This window comes from Papio anubis, chromosome 13, assembly GCF_008728515.1.
Source record: "Papio anubis isolate 15944 chromosome 13, Panubis1.0, whole genome shotgun sequence".
Lineage (NCBI taxonomy): Eukaryota > Metazoa > Chordata > Mammalia > Primates > Cercopithecidae > Papio > Papio anubis.
In genome coordinates this window covers 84,773,333-84,786,610 of record NC_044988.1, presented here as the reverse complement: position 1 = coordinate 84,786,610, position 13,278 = coordinate 84,773,333, and the positions used below count along the sequence as shown (strand labels likewise).

The 13,278-nt window shown below is 38.3% G+C and overlaps 1 long non-coding RNA gene across 1 annotated transcript; it reads left to right on the top strand.

The window, feature by feature from the left end:
* The first annotated feature begins 825 nt into the window (after nt 1–825).
* Nucleotides 826–4,587, top strand: LOC108582335. Its single transcript, XR_001895649.3, has 3 exons — nt 826–1,328; nt 3,074–3,286; nt 4,510–4,587. It is a non-coding gene; the product is annotated as an uncharacterized LOC108582335 (long non-coding RNA).
* The last annotated feature ends 8,691 nt before the right edge of the window (nt 4,588–13,278 follow it).

Below are 13,278 nucleotides of genomic sequence, written 5' to 3'. Positions count from 1 at the left end.
GTGCTATATGATTGACATTGCATATTACCTAAAGTATCGGCTCAGGATCTCTGCAATGCTAATAGACTACCTTCTCATAGAGGTATAAAATAAGGATCTCTCTTGCCTTTCTGTGCGCATAGATGAGGTAGAACGCCGCCCGTAAAATAACACTGTAGTGCTGCTCTTCCTCCTCTTCCCAAGGATACCATCCACATGTGTCTGTTACTTTCAAACTAGAAATTGCCGCTCCTCTGATTTAAAGCAAAAAAGTTTTCCGTCAGAATGAATTTGTGATCTCTGGAAGGAGGTGGCTTATCAATGACAAATTCCAAAGCTACCACCTCCTACAATGGGTATTTCCCTACAGAAATAAACAAGGGACAAAAGATTTGCTGAGATAGTGAAAGGAAGTAAGCGTGAGGGCAAGGTCCAGATTGGAACCTAAAGAGAGAAGTTGGAAGATAAAGAAACAAATAACAGAATATTTTCCATTTTTCCTGAGGCCACCCTCAGACTTCTAAAAATATCTCCAAACCATAGGAAATGTTTTCGGATATAAATCATAATCCAGAAACAAAAAGTGGAGTCAGGGAAAATAAAAAGAAAACACCTTATAGGCATTCCTGCTCATTCTCAAAGAAGGAGCCTTGTACTCACAGTCCAAGAGGAAGGGAAAAAACAAACAAAAAAAAAGCTACCACTATTATATTTTCCACACATCTAGGAAAGTAACCAGTTTATAGACTCAGACATGTGGTTCATAACCAGATTTTTATTTTATTTTATCTCTGTCGATTCACAAAAGTCAGTCTGTGTGAGGCCATCAAACTGAAAAATCAAGGGTTGAAAGTAAATTCTGAAAGCCCAAGAAGGAAAGAGGCTGATTCAGCAGCCTGGAGACTGGACAGAAAGTCTCCTTTTCCCTGAAATAAGGGCCAGACCGGACGTGGTCCTTCTAGGGCTGGCACCTAGAGGAGGCGTTGATGATTAGGCCTGCAGAGTCTCAGAGCGGGGTTCCAGTATTGAAAGTTCCAATTCTACACTGAGAATGGTATGCGACAGAAATGCAGGGTTCTGAGCTTCTGTTGTCTCCAATCTGTTGGAAGTTCTGCATGAGGATTATTTCCTGAGGGGCTGATTTATCAAGTCAGTGGCAGGACAACCTGATCAAAACTTATGGCTGACACCCTAAAGATAGCATCACATAGCAGCAAAAATAGGCAAAACAGACTTGAGTATTAATTCCGCCTCTACTTTGGCCCAGTTGTTTCCACTTTCTGAGCCACTTAACTCATCTGTAAATGTAGAATGGCAATCCAAACTTATTCTTGTGGAGACTGAATGAGGTAATGTAAATAACATTTAAATGTCGATACAGTGAATTTTCAATACATTTTGTTATTAGCATTGTTTTTATACAATATTATACAAAACTATACTTACTATTGAGAGAGATTTATCTTGCAAATAACTGCCCGATACTCTTTTGTATTTTAAAATCTGAATTTCAGAGAGTCTGTCTGAATGGATTAACTTAATTATAAAATGTCATCAGCCAGGCGTGGTGGCTCACGCCTGTAATCCCAGCACTTTGGGAGACCGAGGCGGGAAGATCATGAGGTCAGGAGATCGAGACCATCCTGGCTAACACTGTGAAACCCTGTCTCTACTAAAAATAAAAAAAAAAAATTAGCTGGGCATAGTGGCGGGTGCCTGTAGTTCCAGCTACTCTGGAGGCTGAGGCAGGACAATGGCATGAACTGGGGAGACAGAGCTTTCAGTGAGCAGAGATAGCATCACTGCACTCCAGCCTGGGTAAAAGAGCGAGACTCCATATATATAATATATGGATATATATATATAAAAAATCAATCGGTGGTTGCCAGGGGGCAGATGTCTGCTTATAGCCCATTCGGATGTACATATTAGGTTGGTGCAAAGAAACTGCAGTTTTTGCCATTACTTTTACTGACAAAAGCTGCAGTTACTTTTGCACCAACCTATAGAATAGCCTACAGAAGCTTCCATGAATCAAAACTGTGGACCTGACAGTTTTGAACAGAGAAGGCCTTAGATTAACTTTGTGCCTCTCCTCGACTGAACCAATCACATGTATATAAAACATCTTGAGAGAAACCCCAGGCATGGCAAGACCCTCTACATACCTTGGCAGCTAATCAGCAACCCCAAATCAAGGGTAAAATAAATATTCCCATTGGAGTGGTCTTGATGAGATCAGTTTTATGAAGTCACATCAAAGCCCATTTTAGGCTGGCCTTTTATTTTCATAGGAGAAAGGTGAATAATGTTGAGAGTGATTTGGAGAAATCATACAATCTCTTCTTTTTTTTTTTTTTTTTTTTTTTTTTTTTGAGACAGAGTCTTGCTGTGTTGCCAGACTGGAGTGCAGTGACATGATATCTCGGCTCACTGCAACATCTGCCTCCCGGGTCCAAGAGATTCTCCTGCCTCAGCCTCTAGAGTAGTTGGGACTACAGGTACACGCCACCACACCCAGCTAATTTTTATATTTTTAGTAGAGACGGGAATTCACCAAGTTGGTCAGGCTGGTCTCGAACTCCTGACCTCATGATCTGCCCACTTTGGCCTCCCAAAGTGCTGGGATTACAGAGATGAGCCACCGCACCCGGCATGGCACAATCTCTTCTTTAGCTACTCAAGAATTTAGCTTCAAGGGCTTCGTTTCCAGCTTCGAGGCCTTCTGCATCCCTTGTACAGATTTTCCTGGCCTTGTATGGAAATAGTGTTCATTTCCTCTCCCTTGTAGTCCCATTGTTCTCAGTATCTGCACTGTTTATTTGGGACTTAATGATATTCACTCACTTACCTCATGCAGAGAAGTCCTTGAGCACCTACCACAGGCCCGACTCTATATGCAGAGATGAATAAAACACTGTCCCTACCTTTAAGTATCTCACAGTCTAGATCAGTGTTGTCCAAATGAAATAAAATGAGCCCCTTACATAAATTTAAATTTTCACATAGATGCATTTTAAAAAATAAAGAGAAAAAATAAAATTAATTTTAATAACATTTTCATTTAGCCCAATGTATATTTTAATTTCAATAGGTAATCACTATAAAACTACTGATGAGACACTCTACATGGTTTTATAACAAGACTTTGAAATGTTGTGTGTGAATTTTACACTTCCAGCATATCTCATTTTGGACTAGCCATATTTCAAGAGCTCAACAGCCACATGCTATCAATGGCTACCACATTAAAGGCTCCAAGTCTAGATGGAAAATAAACAAGCAAACCTATAAACACAGTTAATAGGTAGGTATGCAGGGTTTTAATGGAGAAAAAAATTGCTCCCTAACCTAGTATCGTGTGCATGTACATGTATATGTGTTAATATCTGCTTTTAGGTACTTGACTGTATGGTAGAGTAAGTTAAGAGAGGGAAGTTTATCATAAAAGAGTCATCAATGTTTTGTTGTTGTTTTTAATAGCATCTTTATTAAGATATATTTCATATGCCATAAAATTCACCCTTCTCAAAGATTTCAATAATTAAGCTACATCATAAAGGGTGATTTTATTACTTGGACTACTAGAGTGGAACATTCCAGACTGAAGAAATAGTATTTTCAAAAGTTTAGCTATGTGAATAAGTATAGCATGTAACAGATAATTAAGTCATTTTTTTTATGGTGGTAAAAAAGGGGCCTTAAAGAACATTAAGAGATGAGGCTAGGGGAGGTACAGTGTATCTTTTAAGGATCCCCCACCCCTGGGCCACAGACTGATAGTGGTCTGTGTGGAACTGGGCCATAAAACAAGAGGTGAGCAGTGGGCAAGAGAGTGAAGCTTCATTTGTATTTATAGCCACTCCTCCTTGCTGCATTACAGCCTGAGCATTAGATTCTCATAGAAGCACGAATGCTATTGTGGACTGTGTAAGTGAGGGATCTAGGTAGTGTGCTCCATATGAGAACCTCTCACTGTCTCCTATCACCTCCCTATGGGGCCATCTAGTTGCAGGAAAACAAGCTCAGGGCTCCCACTGATTTTTACCTTGGGGAGAGTTGTATAATTATTTCATTATATATTAATTATATATTAATGAAAATGTAATAATAGAAATAAAGTGCACGAGAAGTGTGATGCACTTGAATCATTCTGAAACCATCCTGCCCCCCTCAGTCCATGGAAAAATTGTCTTCTACAAACGTGGTCCCTGGTGCCAAAAAGGTTGGGGACCACTGTTTTCAGGCATTTGAACTTGATCATTAAAGCAATGAAAACCCATTGAAGTTGTTTGATTGCAAAAGTAGTAAGAGATCAGGATCATTGCAGTGGGAACTGGAGGAGTCAAGGTTAGAGGCAGGAGGGCTTATATACTGACAGCTTGATTTATTTTGAGGAAGGGATTGATATTTGGTCTGTCTGAAATTTTAACATATGGTAGGCTTTTGGTTGTATCAAATAGCATAGGGACTCCCCAAGGGCAGGGACTGTTTGTTATGGTTTTTCTGTTCAATATTCTTGGTCACTAGAATCCCTTTAGATGTTTTTCAGCTGCAATCTGTACTGTGACTGGAATGAGAAAGCCTTAATTTATACCATCTTCTGATGATACAAGACAAGCAAGTTTGTAATTTAATAAACGCAGTCAAACCTGACCTTTGCAATGAACAACAAACATCTTGTAGCCTGAAATTTAGTCCCAAAAACTTTCCAGAGACGCTGGATAATATGATACCTTGATTCTTCTGCACATAAAATCCTGGGCATACAATTTCAAATGTGTGTCTTGAGTCTTCCCATAAAAGATAATCATGGAGTTCTTCCTTCTAAGATATTAAGATAATTAGAATGATGTCTCACAAAAAAACATGGCTTGTCAAGCTGGACCCAATATGTCAGGAGATAGCTTCTTAAAAGGATGAATTACATGGAAAGTAACTTGGGGCCAGCCAGATGGAAGTTGTCACCTGATGCTTTTACCATTGTGAAAGAGCTGCCTAAATGAAGAAATGTAGTGAGCAGATTATGAAAAACTTAAACCAGAGTCAAACTCGAGCCCTAATCTCTGATAAATGACAATACATCATGTCCCTTGGATACTAAGCCATGTAAACAAATAATAATGCAAATACGCTACTGCTCCCATGCATGCCTAATACATTATGTGTGCACCTCTGACATTCTCTTGTCTCGCCTCATTTGTGCTTTAGTGTTTAAAACCATCAGAATTAGCTAAGTTGTTTGGGTAATCTCTTAAATAATTTGGTACTTGTCGTGATTAGTTGAAATTTCTTTTGTTTATCTCTGTGTACTTAAGAGAGACAGTAAGCAAGAATGGGTTCTCAAGCCGGCTTTGTGCTTACCGGTCTGGAGAATTTAGACAAGGCACTTTCTCTCCCGGAGCATCAGTTTCCCAATCTTAGAAATAAAACATTCACACTTTAATATTCCTCTAAGATCTGAGAATGACCTTCAGATATTTATGGACAGATCATGCAGTCATGCTAAGTGACCACTGACGAATCCAATAAATACATAGTTGCAAATGTTGATTGAAGTCACATAACATTGCTTCAGACAATGCTTGGGACTTTTGAATGTGGACTCTTTTATCCTAGAAAGAGATTTCAGTGTACACCTTGGTTTACTGTTTACCATCCATTTCCTTTTCTTAAGGATAATAGTTCCACAAATTTCCTTTGGAGAACTGACTTGCTACCATTCTTGGATACCCATTTCAGGTAGTTTTGACTGATTCCCAGCGATGTTCTTTTGATCATTGCCTGTGAATAAGCATGTAGACCTGCTTATGTTATCATATTAGATAACATATTATATGGCTAGTATAGCCACCTTATATTCTAATATAATAACAAAAGGACCAAAAACAAAGAATAAAAAGACAAAACATTCTTTTGGTAATAATCTCAAGCCACTGATGTGAGCTGTACATAAAGTTCCTCCTACCTCTGAACTTTTGGATGCAACCACAAATAAATTCCCCTTCATTTTCTAAACAAGTTTGATTTATTTCTGTTACGTATAACTAAACAGTACAACGAGTTCAGTCATGAAGACTGCATCATACCTGAAAATTCTTCCCTGTTTTTCAAACTTCATGGCACCAAATATCTTTGTTAGGAAATCAGTTTCACGGACTGATTCCAAACATTTCAGCAAGTCTCTTCACCTTAAACAAAACTGTTTTTCTTTGTGTGTAAAAGGTGATACTTAACTAGATTTTTTAAAAGTTTATGCAATATCACAACGTATTTCCAGACAACTAAATCTTCCAGATAACTAAGTCAAATCAGTGTCTTAGACAAAACTGTAGTTAGGTTGTTGGTAATTGTCTAACAATGTACACAAAATAAGATTATTTCTGATATGAGTATTAAGGGGCTAAATAAGATGGTTTAAAGTTGTTTCAAAACTCAACTTCCAACTTCTCTGAGTTCAGTTTATGACCACATACAGCATTAGATCAGGGTTGCCAGAACCACTGACTTCATACATGAGACTGCGATATGTTATTTATTTATTTTTTTTCCAGCAATATAGGAAAGCATTTCAATCCCAGACAGCCTGGCTTTGAGTCCCAACTCTACCACCTCTGGCCAGCATCTTCATGCAAATTCATACTTATTTCCACCGGGCTTCTGTTTTCTTCTTTGTAAAGTGAGAATAACAGAATTCACTATCTTATAGGGTCTTTGGCAGGATTAAATCCACGGTCACTATAAATCTCAGAACAGTGCATAACACAATATAAGCATTCAATAAACATAGCTACTCTTAGTGGTGTATTAGAAAACATCCAAATTTAGGATGGCTTCTTATCTTAAATTATGTTTTCTGAGTATCCCGGTAGAAATATAGGCCGTGTGCTGAGAATTTTATATATAAAGGCATTATACATAAAGCTATTATACATTCACAACAACTCCACGCAGGGATACTATAAATCACATCTTCCCTATAAAGAAACTTAGTCTCAAAAAGATGAAAGTCGATAAGTGGTAGGGACAAAGGCAAGGTTGGAACGCCATTCTCTCTGGGGCTTCAATACACACATTCCATTCTGTTGCCTAGCCATGCAAGATGACTTGTCCATCTCTGCATTTCTTTGGGTGGGGCATAGGCCTTCCTTATTTAGTCTGTTCCCTGGGATGAATCCTCTTCTATGTGTCTCCTTCTCCTGTTTTCCCCATATTCCCGTTTTGTTACATGCTATGGTGATTGCAACACAGAGGAAAATTGTTCCTCCTATGTCAAGCTCTCATATGAGGCACCAAGTAGAATTATTTGTTAACCTAGATTCTATGATCATAAAACACAAGTCAGATGCTAATTTAAATGAAGTAATGGCTCTTCATTTCCCTCAGAATACAGTTTATTGATCCACTTAATCTTTCAACAAAGATGTACCAATGTTCCAAGCACTGAGGTAGTTCAAATTCCTTAGACAAGATTTGCCTTTGGTTTGCTTTTCCACCCTCAACTCTCACTATGTCCAAATTTGTATACAAGACTTTGTGCAATCTTTACAGTTTCCTGTATGTGCTACGCTTTTGCTAATTCCTAGGCCTTTATATGTTGTTACTTCTGGCAGAAATACACCCTAATATCCCATTTCCACTTTGCCTGGCTTACTTTTACCCTGCCTTCAGACCTCAGTTCAGCAGACACATTTTTTTGACAATCATCACTAAATGTAATCTGGCCCCAAAGAGGAGGCGGGAACCTTGCTTATGTGTCCCAGACATGTCCCTATGCCACCCTCCCATTTGCTATAATCTACTGAAATTTCTTGCCTCCTTATCTAACCCTCCACTGCAAGATAACAGTCATGATAGCAGAGATAATACTTTATTCCTGTCTAAATCCTGAGTACTTAGCAGAGTGCTTAGGGTACTGTGTGAGCTCAATAAATATTTTATTAATAAAAGAATCAGCTCTGTGATCTTTGAACTGGTATGGGCAGGGTTGTAAGAAAGGCAGATGTTATTGGGAGTTGCCATGCATTTCTGGTCACAGGGGCTGGAAGAAACTTAAAGATAACAAGTTTCAAGGGTTTCCAGTAATCAATTCACTTAAGCCAAATCCCTGACACTTGAGTGCCTGACATGACAATGCCATAATTCTTTAGTCTTAAACTTCCTATAAAACTACGTGCTTAATCACTCAAGAAGAAGGCTTGGGTTAGAGAACAGTAGCCTGTCTCTCTGACTACATTCCAGACCCATGAAGAACGTGGAAACTTGTGGGGGGTGGAAATCAGTCTTCAGAGATGTTTTGGAATAATGAGTAAAACTTTCCCAAATTCCCAAGAGCTGTGTAATAATATTTAAACAGTTCTACTGGAAACAACACCTCTCAAACATAATTATCTTAGAAAACTTACACATATAAAAACACATTCAGTTCTACTTATATTGCAAAATTCTGTTTTCTTCTGCCTTCAGTGAATTATTAATAAAATTTAAGTGAGCATCTACTATGTACCCAAGAAGTAGCATTATTGAGCATTTACTCTGTGCTTAGCCCTAAGTGCTTCATAAATTATCTCATTTTTTCCTTACAGCAACTAATAGCATTTTCCTCACTGTATTAGTTCGTTCTCACACCGCTGTAAAGGTACTACTGGAGACTGGGTAATTTATAAAGGAAAAAGGTTTAATTGAGTCACAGTTCCACATGGGGAGGTCTCAGGAAACTTACAATCATGGCAGAAGGAGAAGCAGCACATCTTTCATGGTGGTAGGTGAAAGAGATAGTGTGTGTAGGAGGAAACGTAAAATACTTATAAAACCACCAGATCTCATGAGAACTCACTCACCATCATGAGAACAGCATGGGGGAAACTGACCCCACAATCCAATCACCTCCCTCCCTCAACACATGGGGATTACAATTCGAGATGAGATTTGGGTGAGGACACAAATCCAAACCATATCACTCACTTCACTGAAGAGATACCTGAGGCAAAAGGAGTTCAGTGCTTAGATCTGGGACTCAAACTCAGGCATTCTGACCTCAGAGCCTGACCTCCTAACCAGTTTGCCATATTTACTCATGTTCATGCATACATGTAATTTAACTCTCACAACTGCCCTACTACATGGTTGCTTTTATTTACATTTTATAAATGAAAAAATACTCTCATTCATAAATTCAGCCAAAAATTTCTAAGAAGCCAGCACTGTATGGGCAAGTACTATGTCCTTTCTTTTTTTCTCCCTGCTCTAACTCCAGCTCCCAACACTGTGTCTGCCACATGGCAAGCACTCCATATGCCTTCTTTGAATAATTAGGAAGTACTTACTGCTTCATGGTCTTTGTTTTTATCCCATTCGATCCCACGGTAATCACTCACTGGGACTAGGTAGTACCTCATCACTGGAGTGGGCAGCTTAAGATTTTATTTAAAAGAAAAATAAAGCAAATCAAAAAAAGCCTCATGAGAGCACTTAAAAGTGGACTGTTGGAAGTCAATGAAAAGAAAAATTAGATATTACTTGTGTCTGTATACACTGTATTACATGATTCTAGAACAAGTAGGTTTGGAGACATCTGGGAAACTGTCTGAATCTTGCCATTTTCCACTGGAAATAAAGAATACAGGTGCATACATTGTTTTACATATATAAAAATTAGAACATTTTATTTTTATAAATAAAACATTTATAACATAAAATAAAAATATTTATTTTTAAAAAATAAAAAAGGGAGATGCAGGCAAGGTAAAAGACACACACATGCACATACACAGAGAGAGAGAGAGAGAGAGAGAGATTGGGGTGCCATGGTTTCTGTTTTCAAAATGCAAAACATGCTTCTTTCTGTACTCAAATCTCTAGTGAAGGCAAGATTATCACTGAAGGGATACGTCTGTCGGAAACATCTTCAATGAAATTCAAATCTGGAAGTTCAGCCACTCCATTCCTATAGGGACTTACAAAGTTCCACTATTTCAGAGAAAAGAACTTCCATGAAAAGGTGCAGTCCAATCCTGCCATTTCTAAGAAAAAAACTATCTTTGAAATAAGAGACTAAAGAGAAGTCTCAAATCAGAGTCTTCCCTTATATCATCAAACTAGCACCTTAGCCCTGACAAGGAAGGAAATCATTTTGTGCACAGGTAAATAATGGAATTGTTTTATCTATCCAGAAAGTAACTGGTGTGCTCCACTGGTGAACATAAAGTGCTGCTGACATAGAGACCCTAGGGAGGCATTCTTCAAATCCCAGCCAGTCTCTCCGGTTGGAGGAAGTGTTTCCAACCACCATGTTATCCCCCTCTGATAACACAGTCACAGTGATAAGAGATAAATCTTTGTTGGGATGCAGGGAGCAAAGAGAGTTCATATTCTTTGAAAGTAGTGATCATGTCAGATTCACTTTCCTTCTATCTCCTAGCAAGGGAAGTTGAAAAACGAACTCGTATTAGGTCCGATTATATGTTGAACTCTGTCCTAGTTACTCTACATGTGACTTTTTTTTTTTTAAACACTCATCACAAACCTACTAGAGAGAGATTATTTTACTCCATTTGACAGGACATTGAAACCCAGGAGGAAGCTCATTCTTGGCCACAGAGTAAATCAACGGTAGATCTCTAACCTGGACCAAGATCCAACTGGCTTCAAAACCTATACCCTTCCCAACACACCTTACTTGCTGCAAGGAGAACATAAAATGAGAAGTAAGAATCAGAATCTAGCATTAGAACTATAAATGCTAGTGAGAAGATCATAAGAACAGGAACTATAAACCTGGGTCTCACTTCTGGCCTGGCCGCAAGCACTCTCCATCACACTGAGCCAGTGCTGAATTTCCCTGGGCCTCAGTTTCCTAATATGAAAGATGAGGGGGTAAGGTTTGCATGAAGTCTGAGAACTTCCTGGCAATAATGAATAACTGTGAGATGACAATTGTTGGATAATCCTTTGCTAGCATTCAATGGATTTGATCATGACATTCTTTTAGTTTGCGGACATCTGAACCAGAATGTGTGTTATACTGTACAATATATTGGAAAGTTCTTAGATTTTGTTTTAGAACATTTATGAAAACATATTTTTGCTGGATTGGTTGGTGTAAAAAGAATTGTGGTTTTGGATCATGAATTTTAAATCATTATAGCTAGGGTTAAACACATCTTTATTAATCAAAATAGGAACTATTACAATAAACACATTTTTGCCATTGAGGAATAAGTTTGCTTATTCCTGTAGAGTAGAAATCTATGCTTTGGGATTCAATAAACTCTTGGAAAGCGTTTTCTGCATCTTACTGGTTGTGGAAGTGTTCTCCCTGCAAGAAGTTGTTGAGCTGCTTGAAAAAGTGGTAATCGGCATTTTCTGCATCTTACTGGTTGTGGAAGCATTTTCCCAGCAAAAAGTTGTTGAGCTGCTTGAAGAAGTGGTAATCGGTTGGTAAGAGGTCAGGTGAATATGGTGGATGAGGCAAATCTTCATGGACTTATTACTAATGACTTATTACTTGCTGTTTATTTTATGTTTATTTTAGACTACAGAAATGATGTTAGACAAAAAGCAAATTCGAGCAATTTTTTTTACACAAGTTTAAAATGGGTCATAAAGCAGCAGAGACGGCTCACAACATCAACAACACATTTGGCCCAGGAACTGCTAGCAAATGTACTAAATTTGTCCGGACAATTTGTCCAAATTTTGAAGCACTGGTTGTGCGACATGCAGTCAGGTGTTGTAGAGAATTGGGCCCTTTCTGTTGACCAATGCCAGCTGCAGGTGTTGCAGTTTTTGGTGCATCTCATCGATTTGCTGAGCATACTTCTTAGATGTAATACTTTCACCCAGATGAAGAAAGCTGTAATGGATCCGACTGGCAGCCAGCCACCAATTGGTGACCATGATTTTTTTTGGTGTAAGTTTGGCTTTGGGAAGTGCTTTGGAGCTTCTTCTCGGTCAAACCACTGAGCTAGTCATCGCTGTTTGTGGTATAAAATCCACCTTTCATCACACGCCACAATCTAATTGAGAAATGGTTTGTTGTGTAGAATAAGAGAAGATGGCACTTCAAAAATGACTGTTTTTTTTTTATTTTCACTCAGCTCATGAGGCACCCACTTAGCAAGTTTTTCACCTTTCCAATTTGCTTCAAATGCTGAATGACTGTAGAATGGTCAATGCTCAGTTCTTTGGTAACTCTCATGTAGTTGCAAGAGGATCAGCTTCAATGATTGCTCTCAACTGGCCATTGCCAACTTCCAATGGCCAGCCAGTATGCTCCTCATCATCAAGGCTCTTATGTCCTTTGCAAAATTTCTTGAACCACCATTGCACTGTAAATTTGCTAGCAGTTCCTGGGCCAAATGTGTTGTCGATGTTGTGAACCATCTCTGCTGCTTTATAACCCATTTTAAACTTTGTAAAATAAATTGCTTGAATTTGCTTTTTGTCTAACATCATTTCTATAGTCTAAAATAAACATAAAATAAACAGCAAGTAATAAGTCATTAGCAAAAAACATAAAGCAAGAAATGCCCATTAAAATGATATATAACATAACCACATTTATTTAAGAATGTATTTCAATATCAAATGGCAAATTCCAATAATGCAAAACCACAATTACTTTTGCAGCAACCTAACACTTTCTAGTTTCAGTTGTCTCATCTGCAAGATGATGTTTATGAAACAGATCTTACAAGTTATGGGTAAATGGAATAATATAACTAAATGCTTATAAAAGTGCCTGGCAAAATGTAGGTGTTCAAGAAAGCTTAGTTAAATGGAAGATGTGGGAGGACTATAAAGTTGGAGTGGTCACTTAATGTCAGAGATGGGAAGATTTTTCAGACCTGAGTCATGGGAGAAAAATGCAACAGATATTTAAGAACATAAAAACGTGTGCATTGAAAACATATTCTTCTCTCTGCATTGCAGAATTTATCCTCTGAGCTACTTTCTCCATGAAGAGCTCCTGGGGTTACATATCCTCCCTTCACAGTAATCCCTCCTTTCCTCACATCCCTCACCATTGCCTACTCTGTCACTATCAGCCCACTCTGGGTATGCTGAGTAGAAGATGACAGATTGCTTTCAGTTTGTTTCATTTTTGTTTTTGTGTCTCACAAGTTAAAGTAGAGGTCAGGGCCTGACTTCTGTTAAGTATTTGATAGACTGCAGGCTTCTTGGAGGAGGGAATTTGTATTGTTTCTACCCACATTTTTCAGTGTGATAGCACATAAGTACCCAATAAATGTTTACTCAAATAATGGATGAATGGTTCAATATCCTTTTAACGTGTTT